Source organism: Xyrauchen texanus, chromosome 29, assembly GCF_025860055.1.
Source record: "Xyrauchen texanus isolate HMW12.3.18 chromosome 29, RBS_HiC_50CHRs, whole genome shotgun sequence".
NCBI lineage: Eukaryota > Metazoa > Chordata > Actinopteri > Cypriniformes > Catostomidae > Xyrauchen > Xyrauchen texanus.
Window position 1 is genome coordinate 6,658,708 of NC_068304.1, and position 19,918 is coordinate 6,678,625.

At 44.8% G+C, this 19,918-nt stretch overlaps 15 non-coding genes across 15 annotated transcripts; 7 read left to right on the forward strand and 8 right to left on the reverse strand.

The window, feature by feature from the left end:
• Positions 1 to 767: 767 nt before the first annotated feature.
• On the reverse strand, positions 768 to 839 carry trnae-cuc (transfer RNA glutamic acid (anticodon CUC)). The gene has a single exon. It is a non-coding gene; the product is annotated as a tRNA-Glu (tRNA).
• Positions 840 to 2,607: 1,768 nt separating this feature from the next.
• On the reverse strand, positions 2,608 to 2,678 carry trnae-cuc (transfer RNA glutamic acid (anticodon CUC)). The gene has a single exon. It is a non-coding gene; the product is annotated as a tRNA-Glu (tRNA).
• A 2,249-nt stretch (positions 2,679 to 4,927) lies between these two features.
• trnay-gua (transfer RNA tyrosine (anticodon GUA)) lies at positions 4,928 to 5,014 on the forward strand. Its single transcript is given in 2 exon segments — positions 4,928 to 4,964; positions 4,979 to 5,014. It is a non-coding gene; the product is annotated as a tRNA-Tyr (tRNA).
• Positions 5,015 to 5,855: 841 nt separating this feature from the next.
• Positions 5,856 to 5,942, forward strand: trnay-gua (transfer RNA tyrosine (anticodon GUA)). The gene is given in 2 exon segments: positions 5,856 to 5,892; positions 5,907 to 5,942. It is a non-coding gene; the product is annotated as a tRNA-Tyr (tRNA).
• An 840-nt stretch (positions 5,943 to 6,782) lies between these two features.
• Positions 6,783 to 6,869, forward strand: trnay-gua (transfer RNA tyrosine (anticodon GUA)). Its single transcript is given in 2 exon segments — positions 6,783 to 6,819; positions 6,834 to 6,869. It is a non-coding gene; the product is annotated as a tRNA-Tyr (tRNA).
• An 840-nt stretch (positions 6,870 to 7,709) lies between these two features.
• trnay-gua (transfer RNA tyrosine (anticodon GUA)) lies at positions 7,710 to 7,796 on the forward strand. Its single transcript is given in 2 exon segments — positions 7,710 to 7,746; positions 7,761 to 7,796. It is a non-coding gene; the product is annotated as a tRNA-Tyr (tRNA).
• A 95-nt stretch (positions 7,797 to 7,891) lies between these two features.
• trnae-cuc (transfer RNA glutamic acid (anticodon CUC)) lies at positions 7,892 to 7,963 on the reverse strand. Its single transcript has one exon. It is a non-coding gene; the product is annotated as a tRNA-Glu (tRNA).
• An 855-nt stretch (positions 7,964 to 8,818) lies between these two features.
• trnae-cuc (transfer RNA glutamic acid (anticodon CUC)) lies at positions 8,819 to 8,890 on the reverse strand. Its single transcript has one exon. It is a non-coding gene; the product is annotated as a tRNA-Glu (tRNA).
• A 1,381-nt stretch (positions 8,891 to 10,271) lies between these two features.
• Positions 10,272 to 10,343, reverse strand: trnae-uuc (transfer RNA glutamic acid (anticodon UUC)). Its single transcript has one exon. It is a non-coding gene; the product is annotated as a tRNA-Glu (tRNA).
• Positions 10,344 to 11,198: 855 nt separating this feature from the next.
• Positions 11,199 to 11,270, reverse strand: trnae-cuc (transfer RNA glutamic acid (anticodon CUC)). The gene has a single exon. It is a non-coding gene; the product is annotated as a tRNA-Glu (tRNA).
• A 2,527-nt stretch (positions 11,271 to 13,797) lies between these two features.
• On the forward strand, positions 13,798 to 13,884 carry trnay-gua (transfer RNA tyrosine (anticodon GUA)). Its single transcript is given in 2 exon segments — positions 13,798 to 13,834; positions 13,849 to 13,884. It is a non-coding gene; the product is annotated as a tRNA-Tyr (tRNA).
• Positions 13,885 to 16,401: 2,517 nt separating this feature from the next.
• trnay-gua (transfer RNA tyrosine (anticodon GUA)) lies at positions 16,402 to 16,488 on the forward strand. The gene is given in 2 exon segments: positions 16,402 to 16,438; positions 16,453 to 16,488. It is a non-coding gene; the product is annotated as a tRNA-Tyr (tRNA).
• Positions 16,489 to 16,583: 95 nt separating this feature from the next.
• Positions 16,584 to 16,655, reverse strand: trnae-cuc (transfer RNA glutamic acid (anticodon CUC)). The gene has a single exon. It is a non-coding gene; the product is annotated as a tRNA-Glu (tRNA).
• A 1,599-nt stretch (positions 16,656 to 18,254) lies between these two features.
• trnay-gua (transfer RNA tyrosine (anticodon GUA)) lies at positions 18,255 to 18,341 on the forward strand. Its single transcript is given in 2 exon segments — positions 18,255 to 18,291; positions 18,306 to 18,341. It is a non-coding gene; the product is annotated as a tRNA-Tyr (tRNA).
• Positions 18,342 to 18,436: 95 nt separating this feature from the next.
• On the reverse strand, positions 18,437 to 18,508 carry trnae-cuc (transfer RNA glutamic acid (anticodon CUC)). The gene has a single exon. It is a non-coding gene; the product is annotated as a tRNA-Glu (tRNA).
• Between the last annotated feature and the right edge of the window lie 1,410 nt (positions 18,509 to 19,918).

Below are 19,918 nucleotides of genomic sequence, written 5' to 3' on the forward strand. Positions count from 1 at the left end.
AAAAGCAAGTCTTTCATTTGTCCTAAAAACATGCTGTGCCCAGCCCCATGTAAGGGTCGAACTCACAACCTACAGATTAAAAGACTGATGTTCTATCTAACTGTGCGCATAAGGTCAGTTTTATTTTGTCAAATTTCAGGACTGCCAAGCGGTCTAAGGCGTCTGTTCGAATGGCACTTCTGACAAGTTTTTCCACTACAATCACACTGGAACCTAAGAGATGCCTGCACTGAGCTCTGAAAATGTAAGTGTTTATGGTTGTTTTCAAGCTTTGGTTTGTGTATGTGCATGTATGTTTTTTTTTTAACTAAAACTAGGTAACTAGCACTTTTCAAGCACACTACATCAATGAGCACAATGGCACTCTTGAATCAGCAAAATGAAGGCTACTGGGCCAAATGGGCAGCGGAATGTAACGCAATTGTTAACGCTTCTGACTATGATTCATAAGATTCTAGGTTTGGCTCTTGGTTGTCTCGGTTAGATTGTCTTTTTTGTTCTCCCTGACTCTCACGGCGTTCCAAACCTACTTTCCCTTGGATCCATTAGCTCTGTGTATTAGGAACATGCAAGCTAATTACAGTGCCTTTGATAGCTCAGCTGGTAGAGCGGAGGACTGTAGATGATATGATGGCCATCCTTAGGTTGCTGGTTCAATTCTGGCTCGAAGGAGTGTGTTTTGTTTTAGGCACTACTTGCCTTGCCCTCTATCTCACTTATTCTTTACCTTGTGTATGAGATGCCTGCTTTGGATCGCCAAAAACACATTCCCTGACCGGGAATCGAACCCGGGCCGCGGCGGTGAGAGCGTCGAATCCTAGCCACTAGACCACCAGGAAAGGGCTTATGTTAAGCTGCCCATGAGAGCATCCGTGGATGCCATGTTTAAATATGTTGAAGCGTAAGATTGTGTTTATTGCCTCCAGAAAAGAAAGTCTTTCATTTGTCCTAAAAACATGCTGTGCCCAGCCCCATGTAAGGGTCGAACTCACAACCTACAGATTAAAAGACTGATGTTCTATCTAACTGTGCGTACAAGGTCAGTTTTATTTTGTCAAATTTCAGGACTGCCAAGCGGTCTAAGGCGTCTGTTCGAATGGCACTTCTGACAAGTTTTTCCACTACAATCACACTGGAACCTTTGCTTGAGCCACTGAGCTCTGAAAATGGAAGTGTTTATGGTTGTTTTCAAGTTTGGTTTGTGTATGTGCGTGTATGTTTTTTTTTTTAACGAAAACTAGGTAACTAGCACTTTTCAAGCACACTACATCAATGAGCACAATGGCACTCTTGAATCAGCAAAATGAAGGCTACTGGGCCAAATGGGCAGCGGAACTGTGACGCAATTGTTAACGCTTCTGACTATGGATCCTAAGATTCTAGGTTTGGCTCTTGGTTGCCTCGGTTAGATTGTCTTTTTTTGTTCTCCCTGACTCTCACGGCGTTCCAAACCTACTTTCCCTTGGATCCATTAGCTCTGTGTATTAGGAACATGCAAACTAAGTACAGTTGCTTCGATAGCTCAGCTGGTAGAGCGGAGGACTGTAGATGATACATTGGCCATCCTTAGGTCGCTGGTTGAATTCCGTCTCGAAGGAGTGTGTTTTGTTTTAGGCACTACTTGCCTTGCCCTCTATCTCACTTATTCTCTAGCTTGTGTAAGAGATGCCTGCTTTGGATCGCCAAAAACACATTCCCTGACCGGAATCTTACCCTGGCCGTGGCGGTGAGAGCGTCGAATCCTAGCCACTAGACCACCAGGGAAGGGCTTGTGCCCATGAGAGCATCCGTGGATGCCATGTTTAAATATGTTGAAGCTTAAGATCGTGTTTATTGCCTCCAGAAAAGCAAGTCTTTCATTTGTCCTAAAAACATGCTGTGCCCAGCCCCATGTAAGGGTCGAACTCACAACCTACAGATTAAAAGACTGATGTTCTATCTAACTGTGCGTACAAGGTCAGTTTTATTTTGTCAAATTTCAGGACTGCCAAGCGGTCTAAGGCGTCTGTTCGAATGGCACTTCTGACAAGTTTTTCCACTACAATCACACTGGAACCTTTGCTTGAGCCACTGAGCTCTGAAAATGGAAGTGTTTATGGTTGTTTTCAAGTTTGGTTTGTGTATGTGCATGTATGTTTTTTTTTAACGAAAACTAGGTATCTAGCACCTTTTCAAGCACACTACATCAATGAGCACAATGGCACTCTTGAATCAGCAAAATGAAGGCTACTGGGCCAAATGGGCAGCGGAACTGTGACGCAATTGTTAACGCTTCTGACTATGGATCCATAAGATTCTAGGTTTGGCTCTTGGTTGTCTCGGTTAGATTGTCTTTTTTGTTCTCCTGACTCTCACGGCGTTCCAAACCTACTTTCCCTTGGATCCATTAGCTCTGTGTATTAGGAACATGCAAGCTAAGTACAGTGCCTTTGATAGCTCAGCTGGTAGAGCGGAGGACTGTAGATGATACATTGGCCATCCTTAGGTCGCTGGTTGAATTCCGCCTCGAAGGAGTGTGTTTTGTTTTAGGCACTACTTGCCTTGCCCTCTATCTCACTTATTCTCTAGCTTGTGTAAGAGATGCCTGCTTTGGATCGCCAAAACACATTCCCTGACCGGGAATCGAACCCGGCCATGGCGGTGAGAGCGCCGAATCCTAGCCACTAGACCACCAGGGAAGGGCTTGTGTTGAGCTGCCCATGAGAGCATCCGTGGATGCCATGTTTAAATATGTTGAAGCGCAAGATTGTGTTTATTGCCTCCAGAAAAGAAAGTCTTTCATTTGTCCTAAAAACATGCTGTGCCCAGCCCCATGTAAGGGTCAAACTCACAGCCTACAGATTAAAAGACTGATGTTCTATCTAACTGCTGCGTACAAGGTCAGTTATATTTGGTCAAATTTCAGGACTGCAAAGCGGTCTAAGGCATCTTTTCGAATGGCACTTCTGACAAGTTTTTCCACTACAATCACACTGGAACCTAAGAGATGCCTGCACTGCACATCCTTAGGTTGCTGGTTCAATTCCGGCTCGAAGGAGTGTGTTTTGTTTTAGGCACTACTTGCCTTGCCCTCTATCTCGCTTATTCTTTACCTTGTGTATGAGATGCCTGCTTTGGATCGCCAAAAACACATTCCCTGACCGGGAATTTTACCCTGGCCGTGGCGGTGAGAGCACCGAATCCTAGCCACTACACCAGCAGGGAAGGGCTTGTGTTGACCTGCCCATGAGAGCATCTGTGGGTGCCATGTTTAAATATGTTGAAGCTCAAGATTGTGTTTTCTGCCTCCAAAAAAGCAAGTCTTTCATTTGTCCTAAAAACATGCTGTGCCCAGCCCCATGTAAGGGTCGAACTCACAACCTACAGATTAAAAGACTGATGTTCTATCTAACTGTGCGTATAAGGTCAGTTTTATTTTGTCAAATTTCAGGACTGCCAAGCGGTCTAAGGCGTCTGTTCGAATGGCACTTCTGACAAGTTTTTCCACTACAATCACACTGGAACCTAAGAGATGCCTGCACTGCACATCCTTAGGTTGCTGGTTCAATTCCGGCTCGAAGGAGTGTGTTTTGTTTTAGGCACTACTTGCCTTGCCCTCTATCTCGCTTATTCTTTACCTTGTGTATGAGATGCCTGCTTTGGATCGCCAAAAACACATTCCCTGACCGGGAACCGAACCCTGGCCGCGGCGGTGAAAGCGCCGAATCCTAGCCACTAGACCACCAGAGAAGGGCTTGTGTTGAGCTGCCCATAAGAGCATCCGTGGATGCCATGTTTAAATATGTTGAAGCTTAAGATTGTGTTTTCTGCCTCCAAAAAAGCAAGTCTTTCATTTGTCCTAAAAACATGCTGTGCCCAGCCCCATGTAAGGGTCGAACTCACAACCTACAGATTAAAAGACTGATGTTCTATCTAACTGTGCGTACAAGGTCAGTTATATTTGGTCAAATTTCAGGACTGCCAAGCGGTCTAAGGCATCTTTTCGAATGGCACTTCTGACAAGTTTTTCCACTACAATCACACTGGAACCTAAGAGATGCCTGCACTGCACATCCTTAGGTTGCTGGTTCAATTCGCCTCGAAGGAGTGTGTTTTGTTTTAGGCACTACTTGCCTTGCCCTCTATCTCGCTTATTCTTTACCTTGTGTATGAGATGCCTGCTTTGGATCGCTAAAAACACATTCCCTGACCGGAATTTTACCCTGGCCGTGGCGGTGAGAGCTCGAATCCTAGCCACTAGACCAGCAGGGAAGGGCTTGTGTTGACCTGCCCATGAGAGCATCTGTGGGTGCCATGTTTAAATATGTTGAAGCGCAAGATTGTGTTTTCTGCCTCCAAAAAAAGCAAGTCTTTCATTTGTCCTAAAAACATGCTGTGCCCAGCCCCATGTAAGGGTCAAACTCACAACCTACAGATTAAAAGACTGATGTTCTATCTAACTGTGCGTACAAGGTCAGTTTTATTTTGTCAAATTTCAGGACTGCCAAGCGGTCTAAGGCATCTTTTCGAATGGCACTTCTGACAAGTTTTTCCACTACAATCACACTGGAACCTAAGAGATGCCTGCACTGAGCTCTGAAAATGTAAGTGTTTATGGTTGTTTTCAAGCTTTGGTTTGTGTATGTGCGTGTATGTTTTGTTTTTTTAACGAAAACTAGGTAACTAGCACTTTTCAAGCACACTACATCAATGAGCACAATGGCACTCTTGAATCAGCAAAATGAAGGCTACTGGGCCAAATGGGCAGCGGAATGTAACGCAATTGTTAACGCTTCTGACTATGATTCATAAGATTCTAGGTTTGGCTCTTGGTTGTCTCGGTTAGATTGTCTTTTTTTGTTCTCCCTGACTCTCACAGCGTTCCAAACCTACTTTCCCTTGGATCCATTAGCTCTGTGTATTAGGAACATGCAAGCTCATTACAGTGCCTTCGATAGCTCAGCTGGTAGAGCGGAGGACTGTAGATGATACGATGGCCATCCTTAGGTTGCTGGTTCAATTCCGGCTCGAAGGAGTGTGTTTTGTTTTAGGCTCTACTTGCCTTGCCCTCTATCTCGCTTATTCTTTACCTTGTGTATGAGATGCCTGCTTTGGATCGCTAAAAACACATTCCCTGACCGGGAATCGAACCCTGGCCATGGCGGTGAGAGCTCGAATCCTAGCCACTAGACCACCAGGGAAGGGCTTGTGTTGAGCTGCCCATGAGAGCATCCGTGGATGCCATGTTTAAATATGTTGAAGCGCAAGATTGTGTTTATTGCCTCCAGAAAAGAAAGTCTTTCATTTGTCCTAAAAACATGCTGTGCCCAGCCCCATGTAAGGGTCAAACTCACAGCCTACAGATTAAAAGACTGATGTTCTATCTAACTGTGCGTACAAGGTCAGTTTTATTTTGTCAAATTTCAGGACTGCCAAGCGGTCTAAGGCATCTTTTCGAATGGCACTTCTGACAAGTTTTTCCACTACAATCACACTGGAACCTAAGAGATGCCTGCACTGAGCTCTGAAAATGTAAGTGTTTATGGTTGTTTTCAAGCTTTGGTTTGTGTATGTGCGTGTATGTTTTGTTTTTTTAACGAAAACTAGGTAACTAGCACTTTTCAAGCACACTACATCAATGAGCACAATGGCACTCTTGAATCAGCAAAATGAAGGCTACTGGGCCAAATGGGCAGCGGAATGTAACGCAATTGTTAACGCTTCTGACTATGATTCATAAGATTCTAGGTTTGGCTCTTGGTTGTCTCGGTTAGATTGTCTTTTTTTGTTCTCCCTGACTCTCACAGCGTTCCAAACCTACTTTCCCTTGGATCCATTAGCTCTGTGTATTAGGAACATGCAAGCTAATTACAGTGCCTTCGATAGCTCAGCTGGTAGAGCGGAGGACTGTAGATGATACGATGGCCATCCTTAGGTCGCTGGTTCAATTCTGGCTCGAAGGAGTGTGTTTTGTTTTAGGCACTACTTGCCTTGCCCTCTATCTCGCTTATTCTTTACCTTGTGTATGAGATGCCTGCTTTGGATCGCCAAAAACACATTCCCTGACTGGGAATTTTACCCTGGCCGTGGCGGTGAGAGCGCCGAATCCTAGCCACTAGACCAGCAGGGAAGGGCTTGTGTTGACCTGCCCATGAGAGCATCTGTGGGTGCCATGTTTAAATATGTTGAAGCACAAAATTGTGTTTTCTGCCTCCAAAAAAGCAAGTCTTTCATTTGTCCTAAAAACATGCTGTGCCCAGCCCCATGTAAGGGTCGAACTCACAACCTACAGATTAAAAGACTGATGTTCTATCTAACTGTGCGTACAAGGTCAGTTTTATTTTGTCAAATTTCAGGACTGCCAAGCGGTCTAAGGCGTCTGTTCGAATGGCACTTCTGACAAGTTTTTCCACTACAATCACACTGGAACCTTTGCTTGAGCCACTGAGCTCTGAAAATGGAAGTGTTTATGGTTGTTTTCAAGCTTTGGTTTGTGTATGTGCGTGTATGTTTTGTTTTTTTAACGAAAACTAGGTAACTAGCACTTTTCAAGCACACTACATCAATGAGCACAATGGCACTCTTGAATCAGCAAAATGAAGGCTACTGGGCCAAATGGGCAGCGGAATGTAACGCAATTGTTAACGCTTCTGACTATGATTCATAAGATTCTAGGTTTGGCTCTTGGTTGTCTCGGTTAGATTGTCTTTTTTTGTTCTCCCTGACTCTCACGGCGTTCCAAACCTACTTTCCCTTGGATCCATTAGCTCTGTGTATTAGGAACATGCAAGCTAATTACAGGGCCTTCGATAGCTCAGCTGGTAGAGCGGAGGACTGTAGATGATACGATGGCCATCCTTAGGTCGCTGGTTCAATTCCGGCTCGAAGGAGTGTGTTTTGTTTTAGGCACTACTTGCCTTGCCCTCTATCTCGCTTATTCTTTACCTTGTGTATGAGATGCCTGCTTTTGATCGCCAAAAACACATTCCCTGACCGGGAATTTTACCCTGGCCGTGGCGGTGAGAGCGCCGAATCCTAGCCACTAGACCAGCAGGGAAGGGCTTGTGTTGACCTGCCCATGAGAGCATCTGTGGGTGCCATGTTTAAATATGTTGAAGCACAAAATTGTGTTTTCTGCCTCCAAAAAAGCAAGTCTTTCATTTGTCCTAAAAACATGCTGTGCCCAGCCCCATGTAAGGGTCGAACTCACAACCTACAGATTAAAAGACTGATGTTCTATCTAACTGTGCGTACAAGGTCAGTTTTATTTTGTCAAATTTCAGGACTGCCAAGCGGTCTAAGGCGTCTGTTCGAATGGCACTTCTGACAAGTTTTTCCACTACAATCACACTGGAACCTAAGAGATGCCTGCACTGAGCTCTGAAAATGTAAGTGTTTATGGTTGTTTTCAAGCTTTGGTTTGTGTATGTGCGTGTATGTTTTTTTTTTAACGAAAACTAGGTAACTAGCACTTTTCAAGCACACTACATCAATGAGCACAATGGCACTCTTGAATCAGCAAAATGAAGGCTACTGGGCCAAATGGGCAGCGGAATGTAACGCAATTGTTAACGCTTCTGACTATGATTCATAAGATTCTAGGTTTGGCTCTTGGTTGTCTCGGTTAGATTGTCTTTTTTTGTTCTCCCTGACTCTCACGGCGTTCCAAACCTACTTTCCCTTGGATCCATTAACTCTGTGTATTAGGAACATGCAAGCTAATTACAGTGCCTTCGATAGCTCAGCTGGTAGAGCGGAGGACTGTAGATGATATGATGGCCATCCTTAGGTCGCTGGTTCAATTCTGGCTCGAAGGAGTGTGTTTTGTTTTAGGCACTACTTGCCTTGCCCTCTATCTCACTTATTCTCTAGCTTGTGTAATAGATGCCTGCTTTGGATCGCCAAAAACACATTCCCTGACCAGGAATCGAACCCGGGCCGCGGCGGTGAGAGCGCCGAATCCTAGCCACTAGACCACCAGGGAAGGGCTTGTGTTAAGCTGCCCATGAGAGCATCCGTGGATGCCATGTTTAAATATGTTGAAGCGCAAGATTGTGTTTATTGCCTCCAGAAAAGAAAGTCTTTCATTTGTCCTAAAAACATGCTGTGCCCAGCCCCATGTAAGGGTCGAACTCACAACCTACAGATTAAAAGACTGATGTTCTATCTAACTGTGCGTACAAGGTCAGTTATATTTGGTCAAATTTCAGGACTGCCAAGCGGTCTAAGGCATCTTTTCGAATGGCACTTCTGACAAGTTTTTCCACTACAATCACACTGGAACCTTTACTTGAGCCACTGAGCTCTGAAAATGGAAGTGTTTATGGTTGTTTCCAAGCTTTGGTTTGTGTATGTGCATGTATGTTTTTTTTTTAACGAAAACTAGGTATCTAGCACCTTTTCAAGCACACTACATCAATGAGCACAATGGCACTCTTGAATCAGCAAAATGAAGGCTACTGGGCCAAATGGGCAGCGGAACTGTGACGCAATTGTTAACGCTTCTGACTATGGATCCTAAGATTCTAGGTTTGGCTCTTGGTTGTCTCGGTTAGATTGTCTTTTTTTGTTCTCCCTGACTCTCACGGCGTTCCAAACCTACTTTCCCTTGGATCCATTAGCTCTGTGTATTAGGAACATGCAAACTAAATACAGTGCCTTCGATAGCTCAGCTGGTAGAGCGGAGGACTGTAGATGATACATTGGCCATCCTTAGGTCGCTGGTTGAATTCCGTCTCGAAGGAGTGTGTTTTGTTTTAGGCACTACTTGCCTTGCCCTCTATCTCACTTATTCTCTAGCTTGTGTAATAGATGCCTGCTTTGGATCGCCAAAAACACATTCCCTGACCAGGAATCGAACCCGGGCCGCGGCGGTGAGAGCGCCGAATCCTAGCCACTAGACCACCAGGGAAGGGCTTGTGTTGAGCTGCCCATGAGAGCATCCGTGGATGCCATGTTTAAATATGTTGAAGCGCAAGATTGTGTTTATTGCCTCCAGAAAAGAAAGTCTTTCATTTGTCCTAAAAACATGCTGTGCCCAGCCCCATGTAAGGGTCAAACTCACAGCCTACAGATTAAAAGACTGATGTTCTATCTAACTGTGCGTACAAGGTCAGTTATATTTGGTCAAATTTCAGGACTGCCAAGCGGTCTAAGGCATCTTTTCGAATGGCACTTCTGACAAGTTTTTCCACTACAATCACACTGGAACCTAAGAGATGCCTGCACTGCACATCCTTAGGTTGCTGGTTCAATTCCGGCTCGAAGGAGTGTGTTTTGTTTTAGGCACTACATGCCTTGCCCTCTATCTCGCTTATTCTTTACCTTGTGTATGAGATGCCTGCTTTGGATCGCCAAAAACACATTCCCTGACCGGGAATTTTACCCTGGCCGTGGCGGTGAGAGCGCCGAATCCTAGCCACTAGACCAGCAGGGAAGGGCTTGTGTTGACCTGCCCATGAGAGCATCTGTGGGTGCCATGTTTAAATATGTTGAAGCGCAAGATTGTGTTTTCTGCCTCCAAAAAAGCAAGTCTTTCATTTGTCCTAAAAACATGCTGTGCCCAGCCCCATGTAAGGGTCGAACTCACAACCTACAGATTAAAAGACTGATGTTCTATCTAACTGTGCGTACAAGGTCAGTTTTATTTTGTCAAATTTCAGGACTGCCAAGCGGTCTAAGGCGTCTGTTCGAATGGCACTTCTGACAAGTTTTTCCACTACAATCACACTGGAACCTAAGAGATGCCTGCACTGAGCTCTGAAAATGTAAGTGTTTATGGTTGTTTTCAAGCTTTGGTTTGTGTATGTGCGTGTATGTTTTTTTTTTTAACGAAAACTAGGTAACTAGCACTTTTCAAGCACACTACATCAATGAGCACAATGGCACTCTTGAATCAGCAAAATGAAGGCTACTGGGCCAAATGGGCAGCGGAATGTAACGCAATTGTTAACGCTTCTGACTATGATTCATAAGATTCTAGGTTTGGCTCTTGGTTGTCTCGGTTAGATTGTCTTTTTTTGTTCTCCCTGACTCTCACGGCGTTCCAAACCTACTTTCCCTTGGATCCATTAGCTCTGTGTATTAGGAACATGCAAGCTAATTACAGTGCCTTTGATAGCTCAGCTGGTAGAGCGGAGGACTGTAGATGATATGATGGCCATCCTTAGGTTGCTGGTTCAATTCTGGCTCGAAGGAGTGTGTTTTGTTTTAGGCACTACTTGCCTTGCCCTCTATCTCACTTATTCTTTACCTTGTGTATGAGATGCCTGCTTTGGATCGCCAAAAAAACATTCCCTGACCGGGAATCGAACCCAGGCCGCGGCGGTGAAAGCGCCGAATCCTAGCCACTAGACCACCAGGGAATGGCTTGTGTTGAGCTGCCCATGAGAGCATCCGTGGATGCCATGTTTAAATATGTTGAAGCGCAAGATTGTGTTTATTGCCTCCAGAAAAGAAAGTCTTTCATTTGTCCTAAAAACATGCTGTGCCCAGCCCCATGTAAGGGTCAAACTCACAGCCTACAGATTAAAAGACTGATGTTCTATCTAACTGCGCGTACAAGGTCAGTTATATTTGGTCAAATTTCAGGACTGCCAAGCGGTCTAAGGCATCTTTTCGAATGGCACTTCTGACAAGTTTTTCCACTACAATCACACTGGAACCTTTGCTTGAGCCACTGAGCTCAGAAAATGGAAGTGTTTATGGTTGTTTCCAAGCTTTGGTTTGTGTATGTGCATGTATGTTTTTTTTTGAACGAACACTAGGTATCTAGCACCTTTTCAAGCACACTACATCAATGAGCACAATGGCACTCTTGAATCAGCAAAATGAAGGCTACTGGGCCAAATGGGCAGCGGAACTGTGACGCAATTGTTAACGCTTCTGACTATGGATCCTAATATTCTAGGTTTGGCTCTTGGTTGTCTCGGTTAGATTGTCTTTTTTTGTTCTCCCTGACTCTCACGGCGTTCCAAACCTACTTTCCCTTGGATCCATTAGCTCTGTGTATTAGGAACATGCAAACTAAGTACAGTGCTTTTGATAGCTCAGCTGGTAGAGCGGAGGACTGTAGATGATACATTGGCCATCCTTAGGTCGCTGGTTGAATTCCGTCTCGAAGGAGTGTGTTTTGTTTTAGGCACTACTTGCCTTGCCCTCTATCTCACTTATTCTCTAGCTTGTGTAAGAGATGCCTGCTTTGGATCGCCAAAAACACATTCCCTGACCGGGAATCGAACCCGGGCCGCGGCGGTGAGAGCGCCGAATCCTAGCCACTAGACCACCAGGGAAGGGCTTGTGTTGAGCTGCCCATGAGAGCATCCGTGGATGCCATGTTTAAATATGTTGAAGCGTAAGATTGTGTTTATTGCCTCCAGAAAAGAAAGTCTTTCATTTGTCCTAAAAACATGCTGTGCCCAGCCCCATGTAAGGGTCAAACTCACAGCCTACAGATTAAAAGACTGATGTTCTATCTAACTGCGTGTACAAGGTCAGTTATATTTGGTCAAATTTCAGGACTGCCAAGCGGTCTAAGGCATCTTTTCGAATGGCACTTCTGACAAGTTTTTCCACTACAATCACACTGGAACCTTTGCTTGAGCCACTGAGCTCAGAAAATGGAAGTGTTTATGGTTGTTTCCAAGCTTTGGTTTGTGTATGTGCATGTATGTTTTTTTTTGAACGAACACTAGGTATCTAGCACCTTTTCAAGCACACTACATCAATGAGCACAATGGCACTCTTGAATCAGCAAAATGAAGGCTACTGGGCCAGATGGGCAGCGGAACTGTGACGCAATTGTTAACGCTTCTGACTATGGATCCTAAGATTCTAGGTTTGGCTCTTGGTTGTCTCGGTTAGATTGTCTTTTTTTGTTCTCCCTGACTCTCACGGCGTTCCAAACCTACTTTCCCTTGGATCCATTAGCTCTGTGTATTAGGAACATGCAATCTCAGTACAGTGCCTTCGATAGCTCAGCTGGTAGAGCGGAGGACTGTAGATGATACATTGGCCATCCTTAGGTTGCTGGTTGAATTCCGTCTCGAAGGAGTGTGTTTTGTTTTAGGCACTACTTGCCTTGCCCTCTATCTCACTTATTCTCTAGCTTGTGTAAGAGATGCCTGCTTTGGATCGGCAAAAACACATTCCCTGACCGGGAATCGAACCCGGGCCGTGGCGGTGAGGCGCTCGAATCCTAGCCACTAGACCACCAGGGAAGGGCTTGTATTGAGCTGCCCATGAGAGCATCCGTGGATGCCATGTTTAAATATGTTGAAGCGCAAGATTGTGTTTATTGCCTCCAGAAAAGAAAGTCTTTCATTTGTCCTAAAAACATGCTGTGCCCAGCCCCATGTAAGGGTCAAATTCACAGCCTACAGATTAAAAGACTGATGTTCTATCTAACTGTGCGTACAAGGTCAGTTTTATTTTGTCAAATTTCAGGACTGCCAAGCGGTCTAAGGCGTCTGTTCGAATGGACCTTTTGACAAGTTTTTCCACTACAATCACACTGGAACCTAAGAGATGCCTGCACTGAGCTCTGAAAATGTAAGTGTTTATGGTTGTTTTCAAGCTTTGGTTTGTGTATGTGCGTGTATGTTTTGTTTTTTTAACGAAAACTAGGTAACTAGCACTTTTCAAGCACACTACATCAATGAGCACAATGGCACTCTTGATTCAGCAAAATGAAGGCTACTGGGCCAAATGGGCAGCGGAATGTAACGCAATTGTTAACGCTTCTGACTATGATTCATAAGATTCTAGGTTTGGCTCTTGGTTGTCTCGGTTAGATTGTCTTTTTTTGTTCTCCCTGACTCTCACAGCGTTCCAAACCTACTTTCCCTTGGATCCATTAGCTCTGTGTATTAGGAACATGCAAGCTAATTGCAGTGCCTTTGATAGCTTAGCTGGTTGAGCGGAGGACTGTAGATGATACGATGGCCATCCTTAGGTCGCTGGTTCAATTCTGGCTCGAAAGAGTGTGTTTTGTTTTAGGCACTACTTGCCTTGCCCTCTATCTCGCTTATTCTTTACCTTGTGTATGAGATGCCTGCTTTGGATCGCCAAAAACACATTCCCTGACCGGGAATTTTACCCTGGCCGTGGCGGTGAGAGCGCCGAATCCTAGCCACTAGACCAGCAGGGAAGGGCTTGTGTTGACCTGCCCATGAGAGCATCTGTGGGTGCCATGTTTAAATATGTTGAAGCACAAAATTGTGTTTTCTGCCTCCAAAAAAGCAAGTCTTTCATTTGTCCTAAAAACATGCTGTGCCCAGCCCCATGTAAGGGTCGAACTCACAACCTACAGATTAAAAGACTGATGTTCTATCTAACTGTGCGTACAAGGTCAGTTTTATTTTGTCAAATTTCAGGACTGCCAAGCGGTCTAAGGCGTCTGTTCGAATGGCACTTCTGACAAGTTTTTCCACTACAATCACACTGGAACCTTTGCTTGAGCCACTGAGCTCTGAAAATGGAAGTGTTTATGGTTGTTTCCAAGCTTTGGTTTGTGTATGTGCATGTATGTTTTTTTTTTTAACGAAAACTAGGTAACTAGCACTTTTCAAGCACACTACATCAATGAGCACAATGGCACTCTTGAATCAGCAAAATGAAGGCTACTGGGCCAAATGGGCAGCGGAATGTAACGCAATTGTTAACGCTTCTGACTATGATTCATAAGATTCTAGGTTTGGCTCTTGGTTGTCTCGGTTAGATTGTCTTTTTTGTTCTCCCTGACTCTCACGGCGTTCCAAACCTACTTTCCCTTGGATCCATTAGCTCTGTGTATTAGGAACATGCAAGCTAATTACAGTGCCTTCGATAGCTCAGCTGGTAGAGCGGAGGACTGTAGATGATACGATGGCCATCCTTAGGTCGCTGGTTCAATTCCGGCTCGAAGGAGTGTGTTTTGTTTTAGGCACTACTTGCCTTGCCCTCTATCTCGCTTATTCTTTACCTTGTGTATGAGATGCCTGCTTTGGATCGCCAAAAACACATTCCCTGACCGGGAATTTTACCCTGGCCGTGGCGGTGAGAGCGCCGAATCCTAGCCACTAGACCACCAGGGAAGGGCTTGTGTTAAGCTGCCCATGAGAGCATCCGTGGATGCCATGTTTAAATATGTTGAAGCGCAAGATTGTGTTTATTGCCTCCAGAAAAGAAAGTCTTTCATTTGTCCTAAAAACATGCTGTGCCCAGCCCCATGTAAGGGTCAAACTCACAGCCTACAGATTAAAAGACTGATGTTCTATCTAACTGTGCGTACAAGGTCAGTTATATTTGGTCAAATTTCAGGACTGCCAAGCGGTCTAAGGCATCTTTTCGAATGGCACTTCTGACAAGTTTTTCCACTACAATCACACTGGAACCTAAGAGATGCCTGCACTGCACATCCTTAGGTTGCTGGTTCAATTCGGCTCGAAGGAGTGTGTTTTGTTTTAGGCACTACATGCCTTGCCCTCTATCTCGCTTATTCTTTACCTTGTGTATGAGATGCCTGCTTTGGATCGCTAAAACACATTCCCTGACGGAATTTTACGTGTGAGAGCCGAATATTGCCACTAGACCAGCAGGAAGGGCTTGTGTACTGCCCATGAAGCATCTGGGTGCCATGTTTAAATATGTTGAGCAAGATTGTGTTTCTGCCTCCAAAAGCAAGTCTTTCATTTGTCCTAAAACATGCTGTGCCCAGCCCCATGTAGGGTCGAACTCAACCTGCAGATTAAAGACTGATGTAAGAGATGCCTGCTTTGGATCGCCAAAACACATTCCTGACCGGATCGACCTGCACGGCGTGAGGCCAATCCTAGCCACTAGAACACCAGGAAGGGCTTGTGCCCATGAGAGCATCCGTGGATGCCATGTTTAAATATGTTGAAGCGTAAGATTGTGTTTATTGCCTCCAGAAAAGAAAGTCTTTCATTTGTCCTAAAAACATGCTGTGCCCAGCCCCATGTAAGGGTCGAACTCACAACCTACAGATTAAAAGACTGATGTTCTATCTAACTGTGCGTACAAGGTCAGTTTTATTTTGTCAAATTTCAGGACTGCCAAGCGGTCTAAGGCGTCTTTTCGAATGGCACTTCTGACAAGTTTTTCCACTACAATCACACTGGAACCTTTGCTTGAGCCACTGAGCTCTGAAAATGGAAGTGTTTATGGTTGTTTCCAAGCTTTGGTTTGTGTATGTGCATGTATGGTTTTTTTTTGAACGAAAACTAGGTATCATGCACCTTTTCAAGCACACTACATCAATGAGCACAATGGCACTCTTGAATCAGCAAAATGAAGGCTACTGGGCCAGATGGGCAGCGGAACTGTGACGCAATTGTTAACGCTTCTGACTATGGATCCTAAGATTCTAGGTTTGGCTCTTGGTTGTCTCGGTTAGATTGTCTTTTTTTGTTCTCCCTGACTCTCACGGCGTTCCAAACCTACTTTCCCTTGGATCCATTAGCTCTGTGTATTAGGAACATGCAATCTCAGTACAGTGCCTTCGATAGCTCAGCTGGTAGAGCGGAGGACTGTAGATGATACATTGGCCATCCTTAGGTTGCTGGTTGAATTCGCCTCGAAGGAGTGTGTTTTGTTTTAGGCACTACTTGCCTTGCCCTCTATCTCACTTATTCTCTAGCTTGTGTAAGAGATGCCTGCTTTGGATCGGCAAAAACACATTCCCTGACCGGGAATCTAACCTGGCCGTGGCGGTGAGAGCTCGAATCCTAGCCACTAGACCACCAGGGAAGGGCTTGTATTGAGCTGCCCATGAGAGCATCCGTGGATGCCATGTTTAAATATGTTGAAGCGCAAGATTGTGTTTATTGCCTCCAGAAAAGAAAGTCTTTCATTTGTCCTAAAAACATGCTGTGCCCAGCCCCATGTAAGGGTCAAACTCACAGCCTACAGATTAAAAGACTGATGTTCTATCTAACTGTGCGTACAAGGTCAGTTTTATTTTGTCAAATTTCAGGACTGCCAAGCGGTCTAAGGCGTCTGTTCGAATGGCACTTCTGACAAGTTTTTCCACTACAATCACACTGGAACCTAAGAGATGCCTGCACTGAGCTCTGAAAATGTAAGTGTTTATGGTTGTTTTCAAGCTTTGGTTTGTGTATGTGCGTGTATGTTTTGTTTTTTAACTGAAAACTAGGTAACTAGCACTTTTCAAGCACACTACATCAATGAGCACAATGGCACTCTTGAATCAGCAAAATGAAGGCTACTGGGCCAAATGGGCAGCGGAATGTAACGCAATTGTTAACGCTTCTGACTATGATTCATAAGATTCTAGGTTTGGCTCTTGGTTGTCTCGGTTAGATTGTCTTTTTTTGTTCTCCCTGACTCTCACGGCGTTCCAAACCTACTTTCCCTTGGATCCATTAGCTCTGTGTATTAGGAACATGCAAGCTAATTACAGTGCCTTCGATAGCTCAGCTGGTAGAGCGGAGGACTGTAGATGATACGATGGCCATCCTTAGGTCGCTGGTTCAATTCTGGCTCGAAGGAGTGTGTTTTGTTTTAGGCACTACTTGCCTTGCCCTCTATCTCACTTATTCTCTAGCTTGTGTAAGAGATGCCTGCTTTGGATCGGCAAAAACACATTCCCTGACCGGGAATCGAACCCGGGCCGCGGCGGTGAGAGCGCCGAATCCTAGCCACTAGACCACCAGGGAAGGGCTTGTATTGAGCTGCCCATGAGAGCATCCGTGGATGCCATGTTTAAATATGTTGAAGCGCAAGATTGTGTTTATTGCCTCCAGAAAAGAAAGTCTTTCATTTGTCCTAAAAACATGCTGTGCCCAGCCCCATGTAAGGGTCAAATTCACAGCCTACAGATTAAAAGACTGATGTTCTATCTAACTGTGCGTACAAGGTCAGTTTTATTTTGTCAAATTTCAGGACTGCCAAGCGGTCTAAGGCGTCTGTTCGAATGGACCTTTTGACAAGTTTTTCCACTACAATCACACTGGAACCTAAGAGATGCCTGCACTGAGCTCTGAAAATGTAAGTGTTTATGGTTGTTTTCAAGCTTTGGTTTGTGTATGTGCGTGTATGTTTTGTTTTTTAACGAAAACTAGGTAACTAGCACTTTTCAAGCACACTACATCAATGAGCACAATGGCACTCTTGAATCAGCAAAATGAAGGCTACTGGGCCAAATGGGCAGCGGAATGTAACGCAATTGTTAACGCTTCTGACTATGATTCATAAGATTCTAGGTTTGGCTCTTGGTTGTCTCGGTTAGATTGTCTTTTTTGTTCTCCCTGACTCTCACGCGTTCCAAACCTACTTTCCCTTGGATCCATTAGCTCTGTGTATTAGGAACATGCAAGCTAATTGCAGTGCCTTCGATAGCTCAGCTGGTTGAGCGGAGGACTGTAGATGATACGATGGCCATCCTTAGGTCGCTGGTTCAATTCTGGCTCGAAGGAGTGTGTTTTGTTTTAGGCACTACTTGCCTTGCCCTCTATCTCGCTTATTCTTTACCTTGTGTATGAGATGCCTGCTTTGGATCGCCAAAAACACATTCCCTGACTGGGAATTTTACCCTGGCCGTGGCGGTGAGAGCGCCGAATCCTAGCCACTAGACCAGCAGGGAAGGGCTTGTGTTGACCTGCCCATGAGAGCATCTGTGGGTGCCATGTTTAAATATGTTGAAGCACAAAATTGTGTTTTCTGCCTCCAAAAAGCAAGTCTTTCATTTGTCCTAAAAACATGCTGTGCCCAGCCCCATGTAAGGGTCGAACTCACAACCTACAGATTAAAAGACTGATGTTCTATCTAACTGTGCGTACAAGGTCAGTTTTATTTTGTCAAATTTCAGGACTGCCAAGCGGTCTAAGGCGTCTGTTCGAATGGCACTTCTGACAAGTTTTTCCACTACAATCACACTGGAACCTTTGCTTGAGCCACTGAGCTCTGAAAATGGAAGTGTTTATGGTTGTTTTCAAGCTTTGGTTTGTGTATGTGCATGTATGTTTTGTTTTTTAACGAAAACTAGGTAACTAGCACCTTTTCAAGCACACTACATCAATGAGCACAATGGCACTCTTGAATCAGCAAAATGAAGGCTACTGGGCCAAATGGGCAGCGGAACTGTAACGCAATTGTTAACGCTTCTGACTATGGATTCATAAGATTCTAGGTTTGGCTCTTGGTTGTCTCGGTTAGATTGTCTTTTTTGTTCTCCCTGACTCTCACGGCGTTCCAAACCTACTTTCCCTTGGATCCATTAGCTCTGTGTATTAGGAACATGCAAACTAAATACAGGGCCTTCGATAGCTCAGCTGGTAGAGCGGAGGACTGTAGATGATACGATGGCCATCCTTAGGTCGCTGGTTCAATTCCGGCTCGAAGGAGTGTGTTTTGTTTTAGGCACTACTTGCCTTGCCCTCTATCTCGCTTATTCTTTACCTTGTGTATGAGATGCCTGCTTTGGATCGCCAAAAACACATTCCCTGACCAGGAATCGAACCCGGGCCGCGGCGGTGAGAGCGCCGAATCCTAGCCACTAGACCACCAGGGAAGGGCTTGTGTTAAGCTGCCCATGAGAGCATCCGTGGATGCCATGTTTAAATATGTTGAAGCGCAAGATTGTGTTTATTGCCTCCAGAAAAGAAAGTCTTTCATTTGTCCTAAAAACATGCTGTGCCCAGCCCCATGTAAGGGTCAAACTCACAGCCTACAGATTAAAAGACTGATGTTCTATCTAACTGTGCGTACAAGGTCAGTTATATTTGGTCAAATTTCAGGACTGCCAAGCGGTCTAAGGCATCTTTTCGAATGGCACTTCTGACAAGTTTTTCCACTACAATCACACTGGAACCTAAGAGATGCCTGCACTGCACATCCTTAGGTTGCTGGTTCAATTCCGGCTCGAAGGAGTGTGTTTTGTTTTAGGCACTACATGCCTTGCCCTCTATCTCGCTTATTCTTTACCTTGTGTATGAGATGCCTGCTTTGGATCGCCAAAAACACATTCCCTGACCGGGAATTTTACCGTGGCGGTGAGAGCGCCGAATATTAGCCACTAGACCAGCAGGGAAGGGCTTGTGTTGACCTGCCCATGAGAGCATCTGTGGGTGCCATGTTTAAATATGTTGAAGCGCAAGATTGTGTTTTCTGCCTCCAAAAAAGCAAGTCTTTCATTTGTCCTAAAAACATGCTGTGCCCAGCCCCATGTAAGGGTCGAACTCACAACCTACAGATTAAAAGACTGATGTTCTATCTAACTGTGCGTTCAAGGTCAGTTTTATTTTGTCAAATTTCAGGACTGCCAAGCGGTCTAAGGCGTCTGTTTGAATGGACCTTCTGACAAGTTTTTCCACTACAATCACACTGGAACCTAAGAGATGCCTGCACTGAGCTCTGAAAATGTAAGTGTTTATGGTTGTTTTCAAGCTTTGGTTTGTGTATGTGCGTGTATGTTTTGTTTTTTAACGAAAACTAGGTAACTAGCACTTTTCAAGCACACTACATCAATGAGCACAATGGCACTCTTGAATCAGCAAAATGAAGGCTACTGGGCCAAATGGGCAGCGGAATGTAATGCAATTGTTAACGCTTCTGACTATGATTCATAAGATTCTAGGTTTGGCTCTTGGTTGTCTCGGTTAGATTGTCTTTTTTTGTTCTCCCTGACTCTCACGGCGTTCCAAACCTACTTTCCCTTGGATCCATTAGCTCTGTGTATTAGGAACATGCAAGCTAATTACAGTGCCTTCGATAGCTCAGCTGGTAGAGCGGAGGACTGTAGATGATATGATGGCCATCCTTAGGTCGCTGGCTCGAAGGAGTGTGTTTTGTTTTAGGCACTGCTTGCCTTGCCCTCTATCTCGCTTATTCTTTACCTTGTGTATGAGATGCCTGCTTTGGATCGCCAAAAACACATTCCCTGACCGGGAATTTTACCCTGGCCGTGGCGGTGAGAGCGCCG